The sequence below is a fragment of the Podarcis cretensis genome, assembly GCF_951804945.1.
Source record: "Podarcis cretensis genome assembly, chromosome: 7".
NCBI classification, from domain to species: domain Eukaryota; kingdom Metazoa; phylum Chordata; class Lepidosauria; order Squamata; family Lacertidae; genus Podarcis; species Podarcis cretensis.
Window position 1 is genome coordinate 3,143,529 of NC_137176.1, and position 17,964 is coordinate 3,161,492.

The following is a 17,964-nucleotide window of genomic DNA, read 5'->3' on the forward strand; positions in this document are numbered from 1 at the left end:
AGAAGTGTCCATGCACACGACAGCTTATACGCAGAACAAACTTAGCTGGTCTCTAAGGTGCAACTGGACATTTTTAAATTTTTTAAATTTATTTCATCCAAGTAATTTATAAAGATGTTGAACAGGCACAGAACCCTGTGGCACAGAACTGACAGGGCAAAAAAGTACAAGAACAAGAGAATTTGTTGTTGATTAGACGTTCAGTCGTGTCCGACTCTTCGTGCCCCCCTGGACCAGAGCACGCCAGGCACTCCTGTCTTCCACTGCCTCCTGCAGTTTAGTCAAACTCATGCTGGTAGCTTCAAGATCACTGTCCCACCATCTCATCCTCTGTCGTCCCCGTCTCCTTGTGCCCTCCATCTTTCCCAACATCAGGGTCTTTTCCAGGGAGTCTTCTCTTCTCATGAGGTGGCCAAAGTCTTGGAGCCTCAGCTTCAGGATCTGTCCTTCCAGTGAGCACTCAGGGCTGATTTCCTTCAGAATGGATAGGTTTGATCTTCTTGCAGTCCATGGGACTCCCAAGAGTCTCCTCCAGCACCATAATTCAAAAGCATCCATTCTTTGGCGATCAACCTTCTTTATGGTCAGAGAATAGCTTTTTAAAAAGGTGAGATCATTCTGAAGCCAGATTCTCTGTCTAATAAAATCCTTCTGCGAAATGTCTGTTAGTGGTGTCAGTAGTTTTCTTTGAGGTTGTGTATTCCTAAGCACATTTATTATTAGCGGGTTTCAATTAATTCTCTAAGATGCTGCTTTCCCTTCAATATCACAAGAAATCACCTTTTAGGAAAGCGGTATGTCGCTGATGGGCTAACTTCATTTGCTTTGTTAAGGACTGTTGCATTGATATAGATACATACATATGCATACTTTGCTCTCCTTTATAGATTTGGCTTGCATATCAGAAGGATGTTCTTCCTTTTTCCTCTGAATGCTAACTTTGTCTCTCTTTTAGCAGCTGGAAGGGAAGTGGGACTGAAGGCTTAACCTTCTGAAAGGAATGACTGCCAGTTGCTTTAGCAGTAGCCAAAAGGAAATGTATTCATAGTTTCCCCCGTGGTTTGTTAGGAACATTTCCTTCATGCCATATTTATGGGATACATTTGGGGCCTGGCTCCTGCCAATACAAATTTCTCTTCAGCTGCATAGCTTATTGGGTAACCCTGGGCTAGTAATTCTCTCCCAGCCTAACCTCCTTAATAGTTGTTTTTTAATCCTGTGTATTTATTTATTACAGAAGTTTATTCTGTCCCATCTTTCTATAATGGGCACTCAAGGTGGCTTAAAACAGGCTGAAAGCAATAAATATAACAATGAAATAATAAATGGCAGCAGTTGAAAATATTTATATGGGAGACCCAAATCAATTAAATGAGTTGCCCCTGAAAGAGCTGAGTTCCAAGAACAATGAAGAAGAAGGTGCCCTCTTTCCTGACCACCCCATCAGGGGCTCTGGAATGGAATGGCGTGTGGGAAGGGGAAACTCTGTGTGCTTCCCTAATTTACTTGGTGGTGGTGGGGAATAAAAACCTAATAAAGAAACCTCTCCAATAAGAAGTGATAATTACAAGTTGCCTTGTAGGTTTGTGGTGCATACTTATTTTTAAAAATGATATCACATTTTCTTAAATATAATCCATTGTAACAAAACAAAACTAAGAAGAAGAATGGAGGGTACATAAAGGCCTTGCAGATACTGTGCATCTTCCCCTTCGTTCTAAATAACTAGTTCCTTGGACCACAGAGGTGCTGTGTCTTGTGCAGACTCCATCTTGAAAGTGTCCAAATATTTCCCTAGGATGAGGTAAAGGATTTGGAGCATGAAAGATGCTAGTGAGCTCTCTCTGGAGTATCTTCTGCTTGTGCAAAGTATTAACACTCAAAAGTGTTCCCGGCCAGTAACACAGCCCCTCCAAGAGTCCCTATTTTCCAGGGACAGTCCTGGTTTCCGATCTGATCCCAGAATGCCCCGCTTTTTCTTAGGACAACCCTATTTTCATTGGATAAATGTTGGAGGGTATGGTACCCAACAAGCTCCTGGAAAGAGATTTGGGAGTGAATTAGGCAGTATCAGAATGGGAGACAGGTCAGACTGATTTTAAGATAGAACTGTAGTTCATTTTGTGCCACCTAGAATGCCAGAAACTCGATTATTAGAGAGTGTTACCCTTCTTGTATTCTGCAGGAATTTCAGAAGGTTGTTAAGTCTGCAAATATCTAAATTAGGAATAGGCAACTGAGGCCCTTATTTGGCTCCTGTAGCCCTGGTTTTAAGGAATTTCTTACGCAACCTAACAGCGTAATCCTATGCATGTTTACTCAGATATAAGTCCCACTTAGCTAGACGGGACTCACCCAGAGTTAAGTGTTTTTAGGAATCCAGTTTAACCCACCCCCAGTGTTGATGTCTGGGATGGGGTTAGGATGGTATGTAGTTTCCTATCTGCTGGCCTCTTGTCAACAGAAAGGAGCAATGCCAGGTAGGTGGGCTCAGCTGCTGCAGAGGTCCTGGGCTTGCCCAGGTGTGCTGAAAGCTACCCTTGCCAGTTCTAGCAGTAGGAAACAAATAGGAATCAGAGGCAGAGCACCTTTGGATCCCTGGAACCCCCACGGGCCTCAGCTACACCAGCATGGAGCTGGCCTGGTGAAAAAAGTAAGAGAGCCGCCACCCCCTTTGGCCCTGGACCAGTACAAGTCGCAGGGTGGATATGCACCACCATTTTGTTGTCCCCTGGCTCCAGATGGGATCACTCAGTTAGTTTCTCTTGCACAAGCTAAGACACAGGCAAAGCACCTTCTCCCCAGTGTCAACAGCAGCAGACATTTTAACATAATTCTATCATGAGATATTGATTCCCCTGCAGGAAATAGGAAAAGCAAATTGTGGATTTGGAATTTTCCAAAGCGGTAAAACATGGTTTATTCAAAGTGGTGGTTGTTGGGCAGGGACAAGGTAAAATAACTAGTGGCTGGGGATCCAAATAAACAAACAAATACATAACTCAGTTAAAGCACCGAGTGCTTAGTTGAGCTTATGTAGGTGTAAGTCAATGGGCACAGAGTCAATGCTTTTGGGGACTCCAACCTTTGCTTAATTCAAAATTTGGGTCCTGTTATTTTCTCAGAAGGAAACTAAAAAAAATTATTCTCCAGCTTTATAATTTTCTGAAATATTACATACAACATTACTTCTTAAGCATCTCATTATGGAATATGAAGCTGATGGTCAAATGTGAACCATTTTGTTTGCCTGCACTGTTAAATTGGAAAGCAGAGAAAAATATTTATATTCACAAATGCTGTATTATTGTATTCAGATACATCACAAAACGCAAATGACAGAACACTGAAAGCAATTCATATTTCTTTTGTATGTTCAGATACAGTAATGCTGTCATTGTTTAAAGTTATAAGACTTTTAAAAACACAGGTACAAACTTTTGACTTCATGTTGTCAGCAAACAGAAAAATGCATGCTCTCATTTCTTAGGTTTTTTTCTTCTTAATTTCACAAGCAAGTGGATGAACAGCAACGCAGACTAGAAACGCTCTACAACAAACTTTAAAAAGAAACATACAAAAGAAGCCCCAGAACTCATAAATACTAGTCTAAGTATGACAAAATTATTTCAACTTATTTTTAAAAAATATTAAATATTTATGTGTGCCTCTAACAGTGGAACATTTCAAAACTTTTTTTTAAGGAAAGGGTATAATGAATAAAATGTTTATTATTACAAACCTCTGATTTACTTCAACTAGGAAGTCCCAGCTGTTAATAAGTTAACAGTTAACTAACTATCTTACATTCTAAGTGCACTGTCATGTTTACACTTTATTTCATCTACAATATTCCTGATAGCATGAAACCAACACCGAATCAGCCACTGATCTGTAAAAAGCTAACATAATAAGAGTTGCTTGATTTCAGAGATGCTCCCATCTGTCGTATTTATTGCTGTGCTTCTGGAAGCCTCAAAGCAAGGTCCAAACTATATCAGGGCACAAGTATTCACCATTTAAATAGCTTTTAAATGTAGCATTTTCATTTAACCATTTTTACAATGTAACAAAGAGGTTAAGAAGTGCATTCATAAAACTAGGCCTGTACAACTTGTAATCCATGAAGGCGAACATGTCCCACCAGGGGCTTTATAAAATGTGTTTGTTTTGGCGGGCTGCCTGGGACTGCAAAAACATGTGTTGGGCTTGATGTGCAGGCCTGGTGGGTTTGTCTGGCCACAAAAGCAAGAGTATATATTTCCAAAGTGCTTATCCTCTCCACCCTGTTAGGACTGAATTTTGGGAGGAATTCCACCCTATATTTAGAAACCTGGTGCAACTCCAGAGCCCACTGCATCTGTGAGAGGACTCTCCTTGAGGGGGAGGGGCTCCAGGGACCTCAGTGTGCCCTTGAGGCCTTTTGAGCACTCACCTCAAAGTGCCAAGCTCACGTTGGAAGAATTTCGAATGAGGGGATCTTGGGCAGTCATTCACATTGCAAGAGGAGTGTTATGTCTGAGAATTCTTCTCCATACATGTGCCTTTAAATACCTCTGCCTCAATGGAGCTCCAGCACAAAATAGATCAGGGAAGAGGAGCGTGGCCCTCCAAGTATTCTTGGATGACAACTACCGTAAGTCCCAACCAGCATTGCTAATGGTCAGGGACAGTGGGAGTTGTTGTCCAACAACAGCTTGAGGTCTCCAGGTTTCCCATCCCTGGAAAATATGAAATAGCTTTCAGGCATCCAGTATTTTTCAGTACTGGTGGAAATAATCCAGCAAAACATGCTTTCTATTTTGAGAACATAAGAACTGATCTGCTGTATAAGATCAAGGTCCATCTAGGCTAAACTTCCGATCTGAGCATTAGCCAGCCAGATGCTCTGTACATGCATTCAGCTCATGGGTCATCTTGATGGACTTAACCTCCACAAATCTGTCTAATCCACTTTTAAAACCATGTACGCTAATGGCCATCACGCACAGTGTGAAAGGGAATTCAATTTTGTGGAATGGAAATGGAAAGTGAAACCATACATAATACAATCCTAAGCATGTCAGATGTAAGACCCACTGAGCTCAGTGGGACTTATCCCCTAGTAAGCGTGCTCAAGATTCACTTGAATAGCTTTGGGAAGCACTAAAAGCAACAATTATTAGCAACATAATTCTAACTTTGTTGTGCACCACCCTGAGATCTTTGAATGAAGGGTGGTATACTGCTACTACTACAACTAATAATAATAATAATAATAATAATACTTTGCTCATGAAACTCAACCTTGTTGGGCCATACTCATGTGCCAGTATCTCTTTATATTGCTCTGTGACTAGATTTTCAAAATAGATGCAACTGCCATTTAAAAACTATTTATGTTGTCTTCCTAGGACAATTATTGTGTCAGTGCAAGCTAGGGCCAAAGAAGCCCTTCACTTTAGTGATATATGTGCACACTCAAAAAGTGAAACAAAAAATTGCCCACAATCCATGGTGAGGTTCTCCTGTCCAAGTCCCACGCAAAAGAATGAGATCTGTGCAAGAACGCACAGTATTGTTCCAGTACAGCTCCCATTAATTTCCATTAAGCTTCTGTGGGAGAACTTACCAATGGAGTTTACATCTTATTTTTAATAATTTGCTCACCCCACCTCCCGCAATTGAATAAAAAACGTAATTTACAGCTGATGTGGATTACAAAATACTATAAGGAGCCAATATTACTTCAGAGAAAATCACTACAAAACTACAATTTATAGAACAGACAAATTGCTGGCATCCATCACAAACCATCCTTTAAATAAATATGTTTATACCATTCTTACTTGCTTTCCGCTTGTGTTGTGCAAAACATACATTTTTCTGTCCCTTTGATACATCAAAACTCACGTTGAAAAGCCCATTTGTATTCCGAGGCACAAAACAGAAAGCTCCCCACCATGCGTGCTTACAGAACGTTCCTGGCTCTGCCCCTTCCATTGAAGTGAATGGAAAGTCATTACAAGGGTCAGGAATCTGCATACCAGGGACACAAACGGGGTGGGGAGTAAGTTCTTAATTTTCTCAATAGTTCAGCACTGCAGCACACAAGTATAGATGGTTATGGGATGGCACCAATGGGCAGTGCAGGGGGAGGAGCATGGGAAACTTAAACGCTTTTCTCTGTTGCTGTCCAGGCTGTTGTATAGAAGAGTTAGAGGGTGGCAAAGAACTCTCCTCAATACCCTGCTATTCTCTCCACTCCTAAATCGCATAACAGCTGCAGAAGGGGATGGCAGACATTGTGCATTTGTACATTGTAAAGAGCCTTCAACTTTTTTTTTTAATAGCATACTAGCACAAATTCGCAAGTGATGATGAAGAACTGCGGAATGGGTTGAAGGATACTTAAAATGGATGGATGTCATCTTCTGACTTCTGATATGTACAACCCTCACCTCACATCCCCTACCCAAAATCCTAGAGTCTTCCAACACAGTTAAAATTATCCTAAGGAATGTTTCCTCCTACAAATGCTTTACTTTTATTAGAATTAATTTCAGCAAGCATAAGAAAATAATTGGTCTGAAAACACTATTGTTTCTTTTATTTTCCCAATTTTATTGAAACACTAGAGATCATAAGAAATAGTTATGAAGTTGGAATGGGATAACCCTTTGGTGTCTTGTATAAGCACACATGCACACACAAATGTACCACAAAACCTGAGCCATTACTACTTATATTTTTAAAAGTGTATATTCAGTACGCACCTTAGAGAAGTGTGCCAGCTCTAACTGTGCACATACGTTCATTGTTTAGTATATAAGAATGACTGCAGCAACAATATAATAGATGACCAGCTCAGAGGTTGACACAATTAATGCTAAAGGGCACAATCCAGCAGAAATCCTATGCAATGACCACTGAAATAAGCTCTTGCTTATTCCTTTCAGTGGTGCTCATGCCAGATAACTTCTAGACAGATTGTGCTCAAAATATTTAAATTGTTCCAATTTTAGGCTTTGGTACAGGAAAGCACAAAAGCAGATGGCTCATTTAGAGTACTATGCTTAAAGAACTAAAATATGATCAGATTTAAATAACAGATTTACATAACCTCCCAGTATAAGGATGGCTTCCTTGTTACACACCCTACATTCTCAATGAAAAATAAATAAAATAAATATGTAGATAATTTCCCAGGCCACTGCATGCAAATCAAAAACTTCCCTTATATGCAAAGAAGGAAACCAGTTCAGCAATAACACTAATGATAAATGCTACAAAAGTTACAAAGATATACCCAGTTACACCTAATGCATTATACACACGACTGAAGTGCTATGTTATTGTTCAGATTTTCATATATTCATAAATATGCAAAACTAGCAATCATAGTTTATGCTTAGAAATATGAGCCTTTTAAACTGCTGACAGTAATCAGCTCAGCAGCAACCAACAACTAATTTCTATTCAAATGGCAGCCAGCTACCACAGATTGGGGGATCTTAATATAATATAAAGTATGTAAGATACAAACCTGAATATAAATCTATGCTCCTTAATTTTTTAAAAAATAAGGACAGAAATGTTTCCACCTATCCATGCAGGATGTTCAGTCTTCAAGAACATTTAAATGCTCATGGAAATTGCATTCATCCTATTGGAACAGCAATAGTCAGTGCGCAGGCTACCATCACATCATTAAAAAAGGCAGGAGACCCTCTTTTCACATAGCAAACAGGTGGGCTAAGAATTATACATAAGAGTAATTTTATCTGTGCTCAGTGCCAACTCCACTTTGAAACTGCTACTTTCTCCACTGAATAATTTGTGAAAACACATAATAATTAATTATTGACATCTCAGTAGATATGTAATCTATTAGTAGAACGGGAACAAATGGAATAATTCCGCTTGCCCTGCATTTTTCTGTGCAAACGAAAAGCTGTATCATTGCATGCAGTTTTAGTGTGTGTGGAAACACGTTTGTAGATATGTAGGAAGACTCAAAAAGAAAAGGAACAGATTGTGTCAGCAAATGCTTGTGTTTATACTACAGCACAACACGCCGACCTGCAAGCAAGGGGCCAAGACCACAGGAGCATCTGTGGAAGGACACCACTGCTAATATAATTTGCATTATATACAAGTTGGGACCTACAAGCATTGGGGGAGGGGGGACATAAGGTCCCCTCTCCCTTCCCACTGCAATGCTTCACTGCATTCCTCCTGAAGGGGGGCTCAGTAGGAGCCCTCCTCTTCTGTGGCCTTTTCTTTGCATTCTCTACCTCAGCTGACCACCACCACAAAACCAATAGGTGAATTATGCCACATATAATGTTAAACCCATTAATTTCCTGGCAGAAAGCAAGCTAGAGAGCAGTAGGGACTTGGGCCTCATCTCCAAAACGCACAGTAGACTGAAGAGGTAAATGGACAATGCCATTTCACTGGGCTCCTCCAACATGGCTGCCTACCAAGGCCACTCCTAAGCTCTCCTAAGTTTGCTTCTTTCCTTTCAAGTTCCCCAAGAGTAGAAATCTAGCACAGCAGGAAGTCAAAACATAGAGCATTTCTCCCTGGCACGGTAGGTTTCTCCCCTGCCAGTGTTTTGTATGTGAAAGAACATTCATCTGCAGTCCCCACCTGCAATATAAAGTCGTCCTTCCACTGCAGGATTCTTCTGCCATATTCTGCTGCATGCTCAGACCAGGCCCCAATTATGTCTATCTTTTTCTGGATTGCACTCCAGTGCAGCAGTCTATATTCTGAGGCCTGCGTGGAGATCCTGTAAATGTGGGCTTTCCCATTCACTTCTATGATTGGGGGGGGGGAGGTATGCATGCATTCCTGTGCATGTGTGATGTTGCATGGAAATGAGCAGAGACCCTGTGTAGACGAAGGATAAGAACCCTGTGGACCTCCAGATATGATAGGGCTGCATTGGCCTAGTTGGCAGAGGCTGATGGGAGAGAACGTCCAACAACAACATCTGGGTGGTCTCAGATTCCCCATACCTGTTTGAGAGCTCTCTGTATTCAAGAGACTGACTGGTCCAAGAGGATAAAATTATTGCTTTTATATCAAATGTGTTACTATTATTTATCAAATGATAAACAGAAAAATCAGAAAATTCTTCTGTCTCAGTCGGTGGAGGGAGATGGCTTCCCTGGCGAGAAGTTTGAATTCTGCTTATTTGTTTTAACTCTGACAAAGTTGCTTGAAGTGGGATCATGCCAACCACGTTTTGGCCCTTCTGGACCTACTGCCACCGCCTGGAAAAAAAGGATCAACCACACACACAAAGACTGGAGGGTTTATTCAGGGGCAAAACTAGGATTCATTTCACCTGGGTCAAAGACCCAGTTTGGCACACACACCCCACACACATTTGTTTTAGTGTGTATGTGTGCTTGCATGCGTGCGTGCATGCGTGCACACACACAGACACAGAGGATGGGCACCTCAGTGGGGCCCTCTGGAGGCTTCACCCTGGGCAAAAAACCTCGCTAGCCCCTCCCCACCCATAGCTACGTCTCTGGTTTCTCTCTACTGATTCAGGGATGGGAAACCTGTGGCTCTCCAGATGTTACTGGACTACAGCTCCTGTCGTCATTCCTGGTCCCTGGCCACGCTGGCTGGGGCTGATGTCCAGCAACATCTGAAAAGGCCACAGATTCCCATTTGCACTCTTGTTCTTGAGACTGGCATAACCAAATGTCTTTGGTGAAACCTTTCATATTAAGAATTTAGGATTGTATATTGCATTTCTTCAAAGTACAGGGGGTATCTGGGGAATTGTGCCATAAAGTTGGTATGCCTAAGTGGAATCTATAATTTAGACTTTTAAATGTATGCTCAAAACACCATAGGTACCCTAAAAACATACTGAGGAGGCCCTAAGAAACAAAGAAAGACTTCATTTTCAGCCTACAGTCTTGCAATGCCAATTAAATCTCTTTATAGCATGTGTATCTCTCACAGAGAAAGACCACCTTGCAACATGCTGTAATGTTCACTCATATTCATAAGCAATTTGTAAGATGGCATGGTGGCTCCTTCTGGTATCAGGCTGTTGGAAGAAACCGAGCACAGTGCAGCAAGGCAGGGCAGAGAGAAGCATTCCGTTCCCTTTATCTGCATGCACTTTTTTCATTGGAAACATTATTGCTTTATACGTGAATGGGACAGGCAGATGAATAAACAGATGTGGCTTCTTACACCACACCAGATTCAGTAATGATTGTTAGATTGTTCTCTGCATCTTGGGCAAGATTTGCTTGTCCATTAGGGTGAATGCCCTAACTTGAACTAGACTCCACATGCCTGCCTACTTACTAATATGCAGTCCATGAGGTGGTTCTGGCTGTCAGTTTCCTGCTCCTTAGTTTCCGTGTTGCCTTTGTAGCACTTGGCAGAGAGGAGGATGGGGACAAAACTAGATTAGTTGGCTGTGCCTGTGGCCTCTCTGTCTTCTGTCTAGTCTCAATGGGCACCAACCCCCCCCCCCCCGGAGACTATTCTGAACCTCCTCTTCCTGCCTACTCTTCAGTCGGGGGACTATGATGTTTTTTGCCGCTCTGTTTAAAAACAGAAATAGATCAACCTGATTTTGCACATGCCCACCTATTCAGCAATTTCCCCAGGAGACACCTTATTGCTTCCTTCAAGGGGAAGTGCAATTGTCCTTTTAAAAAAAAAACACACCAACAAAACAAAACAAAACTTGCACATCTTAACCCCATGCCAACATTCCTAAGTCTGTTCCTTGTTTGTTTTCTATTGCCCAACAAAATCAGGTGCTGGGGTGGAAAGACATATGTGCGCATAATCAGCATTCATTGAAAGGAGGAGGGCGGAAAAAAATCATAGTCTTAATAGGACGAATTCTGTTTTCACTGCTCCCTGCAGGAAAAGGCAGGCTATAGATGAAATTAATAAATGAAATGAAAGACAGCGTGGATGCATTCTGAGCCTATGTCTCCAGGATTTATCTTCTATCATCCAAAGAAAATGACCATTTCATATGCCCCAAACAGAAGGCGCTAATATGCAGCAGTTAGCCTAGGACCGGCATGTAGCTTGTCATATTTGACAGTGGGGGGGGGGGGGTCCTCTGTGGGAAACCAGATATGAAGTCAATAGTTATCAAGGACTCTGGGGTCCTTAGTGGGCCTAGTGTCAGATTGTGGCATTCTAGAGCAGTTGCCAGGACCCAAACTCTCCCTGCCCTTTAAACAGTAGCTGCTGATGGGTAAAAGCATAGCACTGAGACTATGGAGACCTAGGTTCAAATTCCTACTCAGCCACAAAGTTCATTGATCTTCACCTAACTTACCATTCATTGGGTTGTTATGAGGATAACATGGGAACAGTCATGTTGACCTCACTGGATTAAAAGTGGGATGTAAATGTACCTGGCCACATCAGGGACAATTTGCTGTAAATATAAATGGCATCTCTCAAAACCAACTGCCTAGTGTTCCTCATGGCTTAAAGCTGGGATCTCATTTATGCGTTACCTGGGACCTAGGACCCAATTACTGGCAGGAACACCTCCTGCCATCTTGTCCTGCCTGGATTTTGAGATCAGCTGGGAAGACCTTCCTGGTAACACCACCTTTGAATGATGTCAGAGGAGCTGTGACACAATGGAGGATCATGTTAGTAATAGTCCTGCAGCTGTATTGTGAGGCTGTATTGACTGATAGTATATTGGGGCGTGATTAAGGGCATACTGGAACTTTAGGTTTGGGCAGTTGAAGTGAATCCAAGGGCTCTGTTTGGACTTTTTTGCAGTTTGAAAACTGATGGGAAAATGCATTGAAAAGTGTGGGGTGAATAGACGACTAAGGAAAATATGTAGAAACACCCCACAAGCAGCTCAGGATGGATGTTCAATAAATACTGCAAATCAGGATGAATACTCTGCAAACAGCTCATCTGGAGGGCCCCCAACTCTCATTTGTTAGTGGGTAGAGGCTGGAAGACCCCCTTTCAGGGATGCTGTAATTGGCACGGCAGGAGAGTTGGGCTAGAGATTGGCCTTTAATGCACCTTCCAACTCTAAAACTCTATGATCAAAACACAGTTTGAACAGCAGTTAACTACAGGCCAATCTGCCAAACTTGCAATGGAAACAGAGGATTGGTGGTATAGGCAGAAGCCACACAATGACATCTTAAGACACATACATACCACACACACGGACAAACTATATAATTTCTGGCTACAGCTGAAATTTCAGGCTGTCAGTTTTTAACATTTCCATACATTTAAAAGGACCCTCCTTGAAAGTAGAAAGCTAGAACACCAGGAAGGCAAACATCCTAACCCAGCCCTCCCTGCTGAGTTAGTTTCCTACTTGCAGAGATGCTTTTTTAACTGAGAGGGAGCAGGATAGGTCAGCTGGTTTGAGGATGCTGCTGCTAATGCCAAGGACTCAGGTTTGATCCCTGTGCGGGACACCTTAATATTCTTGCCAAGCAGGGGGTTGGATTAGGTCCTCAGGGTCCCTTCCAGCTCTACAATTCTATGGATCTATGAAAAAAAATCCTGCACCCTGCAGTTGGAGATGGTCTAGTCCTGTAACATGGCATGGTATGTTTGTGCGACAGCCTAACTCTTGAGCTTGTTCCTCAGACTGAAGAACTTGCCTCTTGGGTGAAGTCTGCTTGACCAAAGGGCAGCAAATCCTGCTCTGTAGGGGAAGAGTGTGTGAGGGCGTCCCGAGGTCATGCTGCATGGAGCTCCCTCAGGGCTGAGTATGCTTTGCTCCTTCTCATCGCACTGCCAACCATGGATTTGACAGTCATGTGAAGGGGCTCTCTGTACAGGTCCTCCAGGTGAAAAAGCAACCTTTGTGTCGGGGAGCTGTACATGAGTGCATCTGGTGAGGTGTGTGGGCAAGGCAGTGCAATCCTGATGCCAAATCACATTCAGCACGAGGAGGTCCAAGTGAATCCTCTTAAATTCCTGCCTCCTTCTCCTGACTGATGCTCTAGAGGGCAATCCCTGTCCATGCTTTGGACCATCCACCTGCTTCTGTCCAATCAGACTAATGGTCAGTTTCTCTCTCCAAGTCGTGAAACCTGAACGGTTTGGAGCATACTTGTGTTGAGACCTGGCAATTCATTCCTGCCTCCCCAGGATACTTCCTAATTTCTGCCTCCAACTGCAGCCGAAGTAATTCAATACAAATGACCAAAACCATTTTCTGTATTATGGTCATTTGTCTATTGAGAACAATGTAAAAGACAGTGCATTCATTAGCATGTGTTTTGGTAAGGAAAATCTGCTGAGTCAAACGTTTCTTTTTCATCTCCAGAGTTATTATTTTCTGTAGCTACGCTGAACAATCAGAACGTTCTGGAGAACCATCTAAAAGCAGTTAGCCTGACTAAATCTACTAGTAACAGTTTGGCTAATCTAGTACAGTGGTGCCTTGGGTTACAGACGCTTCAGGTTACAGACTCGGCTAACCCAGAAATAGTACCTCGGGTTAAGAATTTTGCTTCAGGATGAGAACAGAAATTGCACGGCGGCAGCGGGAGACCCCATTGGCTAAAGTGGTACCTCAGGTTAAGAACAGTTTCAGGTTAAGAACTGACCTCCAGAACGAATTAAGTTGTAAACCTACAAATTGCACTGAATTGCACAGTACTTATTTTGATCATGTACAGGATCAGTCTGCAAGGGATTTGAAACAATACTCTACTCAAAACAGAGGGGAGCCTTTTTTGTGGAGTGAAGACCTTTAGAAAGGTCCTGAAGGGCCACATTTTCTCATGGGAATCTGCCAGGAGCTGCATGCTGGCTGTAGGTGGGACCCAGGTCAGTAGGTCACCCCTTTTCTTCCTGCCATGCCTCCCCCCTCCCTCTCATTTCTTCCCCGCCCAGTGGGGACAGATTGCACTTTCCTGAGGTCTGAACAGACTGCTTGCACAGGGGTTTGGACTTAGGCTGAAAGCTGTATCTCTTTGGCAGCCGGCAACCTACTCCTGCCCTAGAGCATGGCAGCAGCTGATGTCATTGCCCAGGGCCAGGGAAATGTCTTGTTCCCAATTCTGATTCAGTCCAGAGGATGCCCAGGAAACAAAACATCAAGTCTGTATTATTTCTAGATTGGGTTAGGATGTATGTCTTTGTTGATTCTCCGCTGGGTTGGGGGTACCTGTAGTTCTCTCCCTGCTGCTTGACTACAACTCCCACTATCCTTGACAACTGGTTTTGCTGCTTAGGATAGATGGCAACTGCAGTCCAAATGCATCTGAAGGGCCACAGATTCCCCACTTTTGCTTTATGTCATGCACTGCATTTGATAATGCTTTCTGTGTCTGGCACAGTACTTCTGACCCACAGCATTTCTCCAGTGCAATGGTTTGGCCCAGCTCATGATATACAGATGCCATAGCAGCTTGTGAGCCTGTACTTGTGAAGCTTTCTCAATGCCTAGCTCATTCAACTGGTTTTGCGGATAATCTTTAATCATATTTTTTCTCCTGAGAAGTCTGTATATCTCAAATTGGCAAGCATTTCCTGTTTCACACATCAAAGAAAAATGCAAAGCATGTTGACTGACCCAACCAATATGAATCCTTGGCTATACAGTTATAGGGGATAAACCAACTTCCAACACTAGTGCATTTTCTGTTAGAAAAATCCATGCTTACTTACATACATTTTTCAACAACCCCCCCATCCCATCACCCCAAACACGACAAGAACAACATTCTCTTTGGTAGTAGCCAACTCACTGAGTTCTTGAAAGTACACTCAAGGCTAACAGAGCTGACCCTGCTGCTCAGTCTACATAAAAATTCCCCAGATCTCTTTGAAACAACAGCCAAGATAAAAACTATGAAAACATTTTTTTATCTTCCTGGGGATTTCTGTTCTGTGTTTGCTTTTATATATGCAGTGATTCCATGACTATAGCTACTTAAAACGCACACAGATTATTATACCAAAAATGTTCACAACTTGGTACAAAAGCTTGTGTTATTAATTTTATCCTGGAAACAAAGGAAACTTTCTCACCAAAGAAATGTCTCCAATTCATTTTGAACCTATTATGCTGGATTTATTTTATTTTATTGGTTGGGGGGAGGAGGCTACCAACTACATTCTACTCATTTCAGCAGGACTTATGGGTGAGCAACAGGCTCCAGACTATACCCTACATGGTACAATCCACTATATACCAAGTGGTAACTAACGAAAAATGTGCATGTGACCTCAGTTGGTAACCTGTACAATCCTACTAAGTAATGAGAATTTTGCCCCAAGTCAGCCCCTAATTATATGATTTGAAGCAGAAAGGACGGTAAAATTATCTTCACAACTAGGCATTACACCTGTTCACTTTAATTGTTGCCTACACATCACAGTAAGCTATTACACATTGTTAAGATGCAATAGGTATGGAAGTCTTCCTACAACCAGTGTAGCAGCAACCAGTGTACCAGCAACAGGAGCCAATTCAGACAACTAAACTGATATGTTCAAAATGTGGGTTGAATGGATCGCTCTAGAATGATCCATTTGTCTTGCATTAATACGTCAGCATGCATCTAGCCAGCATTTCAAAGTTACATAGACTTTACTTCTGTAAATGAGCCAAAAGTGAGTGATTCAAGGTGAATCAATCTCTCATTCAGATACACACACATCACCAAGCACTGAATTTTGACTGGATACACATGGTCATCAGAAGCTGGGGCTAGGACTCAGTCTAGAAAGCTATTTAGGGTTGTGTGTGTTCCAGCCTTAAGAATCCTAGCCATGCACAACAGGGAGCACTGCTATGCAACACCAGACCCTGTAATTAGCACATAGTACGAAGCCTCTGGACTGACCAAGACTGTATATAAAATACTAGGAGTCTGACCTTCACCAACTCCAGTTTCATCAACTGACCTCAGAGAGGCAGTGCTGGGGGGCACACACTTCAGGTCTGAATTTAGGAACACTCAGTGGTCTTTCTCTGGAACTGACATGCAAACCAAATCCTCATTCCCCAACTTGAATCAAATTGGCCCACATTCCTGACCCGCTTTCATAATGTCCATCTGCTGTGCTAGAAAAGCACATTCAATGCTACAGAACTCCTACAATATATGATTCCCTCCCACATGAAAGGTCTCTTTAATGCAGATAATACTATGCTGTATCACAAGATATATAAAGGCTATTTCATAGAAATAAATCCAACTGGCTCCATTGGAGCTGCCCTCCAAATAGTTGAAAGATATTCTGCTTAAAAAGGTCTTCCAAATATAAGCTATGGGCTTATCCACACTTACCTTTGGCTTTGCTCTTTCCAGTTGCATGGTCACACTTAAAAGCTTTGTATCCCAGCATGCTCCTTTTTTAGCTGCAGAGCTTTCCCCCTGAAAACGTGTTCTTTAGTGCTTGGATCAAGTGTCAAGTCTAAGCAGATTGCTGTTTGCTCCAACTGCGCTTTAAAGAAAGGGCTTTTTGCAGGGAAAGCTCTGGAGCAAGGGGGGGGGGGGAAGGTGCTCAGAAACAGAGCTTTAACGTGTGGACCATGCCTGGAAAGAGTGGAGGTAAAGTAAGTGTTGCTAAGCCCTATTGTACAATCAAGTAAGCAGTAAGCAACTAACTTTTAAAAATCCTGATGTATTTCTGGGTGCTAAAATTTTGATTGAAGTATTGTCACTGTTACTGATTCCTATAAAGGAAGAATGGTCACTATTACTGATTTAATAAAAAACACCACTAAGAAGGAATGGCACAAATGTCAAAAGCAAACCTTTTCAAACTGTGTTCTGGGAATCCTGGAGTTCCTCTGATGCTGATCAGGAGGACAAGTTCCATCCCCGTTACTTAACTTTCCCTGCAATCAACAGCTGTAGCAAAGTGTTGGGTCTGTTCTAGACTGCACTGCCACTTGAAGGCGAGACTAGTTCCTTATACGAAGAGTGTGTGTAACTTAGAATATGTCCCAGAATCCTCTGCAGCACACATGTGTCCCATGAGAGATGCTTGGGGCTTCTCCACAGACAAGCTGATGTGGAATCACCCTTCCCTTAAAGATAGAAATCAGAAAACCACTGGTCTAGAGAAATGGGATTATCTCATGACAGACATTAGAACATGGGTCAGCAAACTAAGGCCCGCGAGCCGGATCAGGCACAATTGCCTTCTGGATCTGGCCTGCGGACAGTCCGGGAATCACCATGTGTATCGCCAGCATGCGTGTTCTTTCCCTCTCCCTCACATGGCAGCGGCGGTGGCACCTCCTCCTGGCTTCTCCCCGCCCTGCCTAGAGGAGGAAGGGGGCTGGGTTTTGTTGGTGCCAGTGCTCAAGCGGCCGCCATTTTAAGCAGCCCCTCTCTTTAGCCCTTTCATGTGCCACTCATTGTCCCTCTGCCACAGCCACCACCAGCCCCTGCCGCTCGCGAGACACAGGTAAGCAGCCACCGGGGCTCGTGGTGCTCTTGCATCATTCACCCCCCCCCAAAAAAATATAGTTCAGCCCCCCACAAGGTCTGAGGGACAGTGGACTGGCCCCCTGCTGAAAAATTTGCTGACCCCTGGATTAGAACATTATTCATAAACTAGTAGAAAACTGTACAGTAAACCCACAATTTGCATGCATTTAGTTTGTGTGCATTCAGCTTTATGCACGTGGAATTTTTTTAAAGGGGGTGGAAAGTGGGCAAGTTTCCAGGAAAAATGACTTTGGCAATCCCACCCACAACTGAACCCAATACGTTTTTGACTCTGTGTGATTATGGCTTTAGATAGGATCCCTGGAACATAACTCCCATGTAAGTTGTGGGCCTACTGTACAACTTGAACAAATGTTACTGAAGTTGTTTGACACAGAAATGCAAACAACAAAAAAGTATGTGTGTGTTTGTGAGAGTGGTGGCGATGGAGGGAAAATGAACCACCTCCTCCATTCTCCATTGAACTATGGGATTCACTCTCCCAGGCTGGCCATTGATC

At 42.7% G+C, this 17,964-nt stretch overlaps 1 long non-coding RNA gene across 1 annotated transcript; it reads right to left on the minus strand.

Moving 5' to 3' along the window:
• Positions 1 to 3,482: 3,482 nt before the first annotated feature.
• LOC307220055 lies at positions 3,483 to 16,654 on the minus strand. Its single transcript, XR_013840663.1, has 2 exons — positions 10,327 to 16,654; positions 3,483 to 9,263 (listed from the first exon to the last, which is right to left on the minus strand). It is a non-coding gene; the product is annotated as an uncharacterized lncRNA (long non-coding RNA).
• Between the last annotated feature and the right edge of the window lie 1,310 nt (positions 16,655 to 17,964).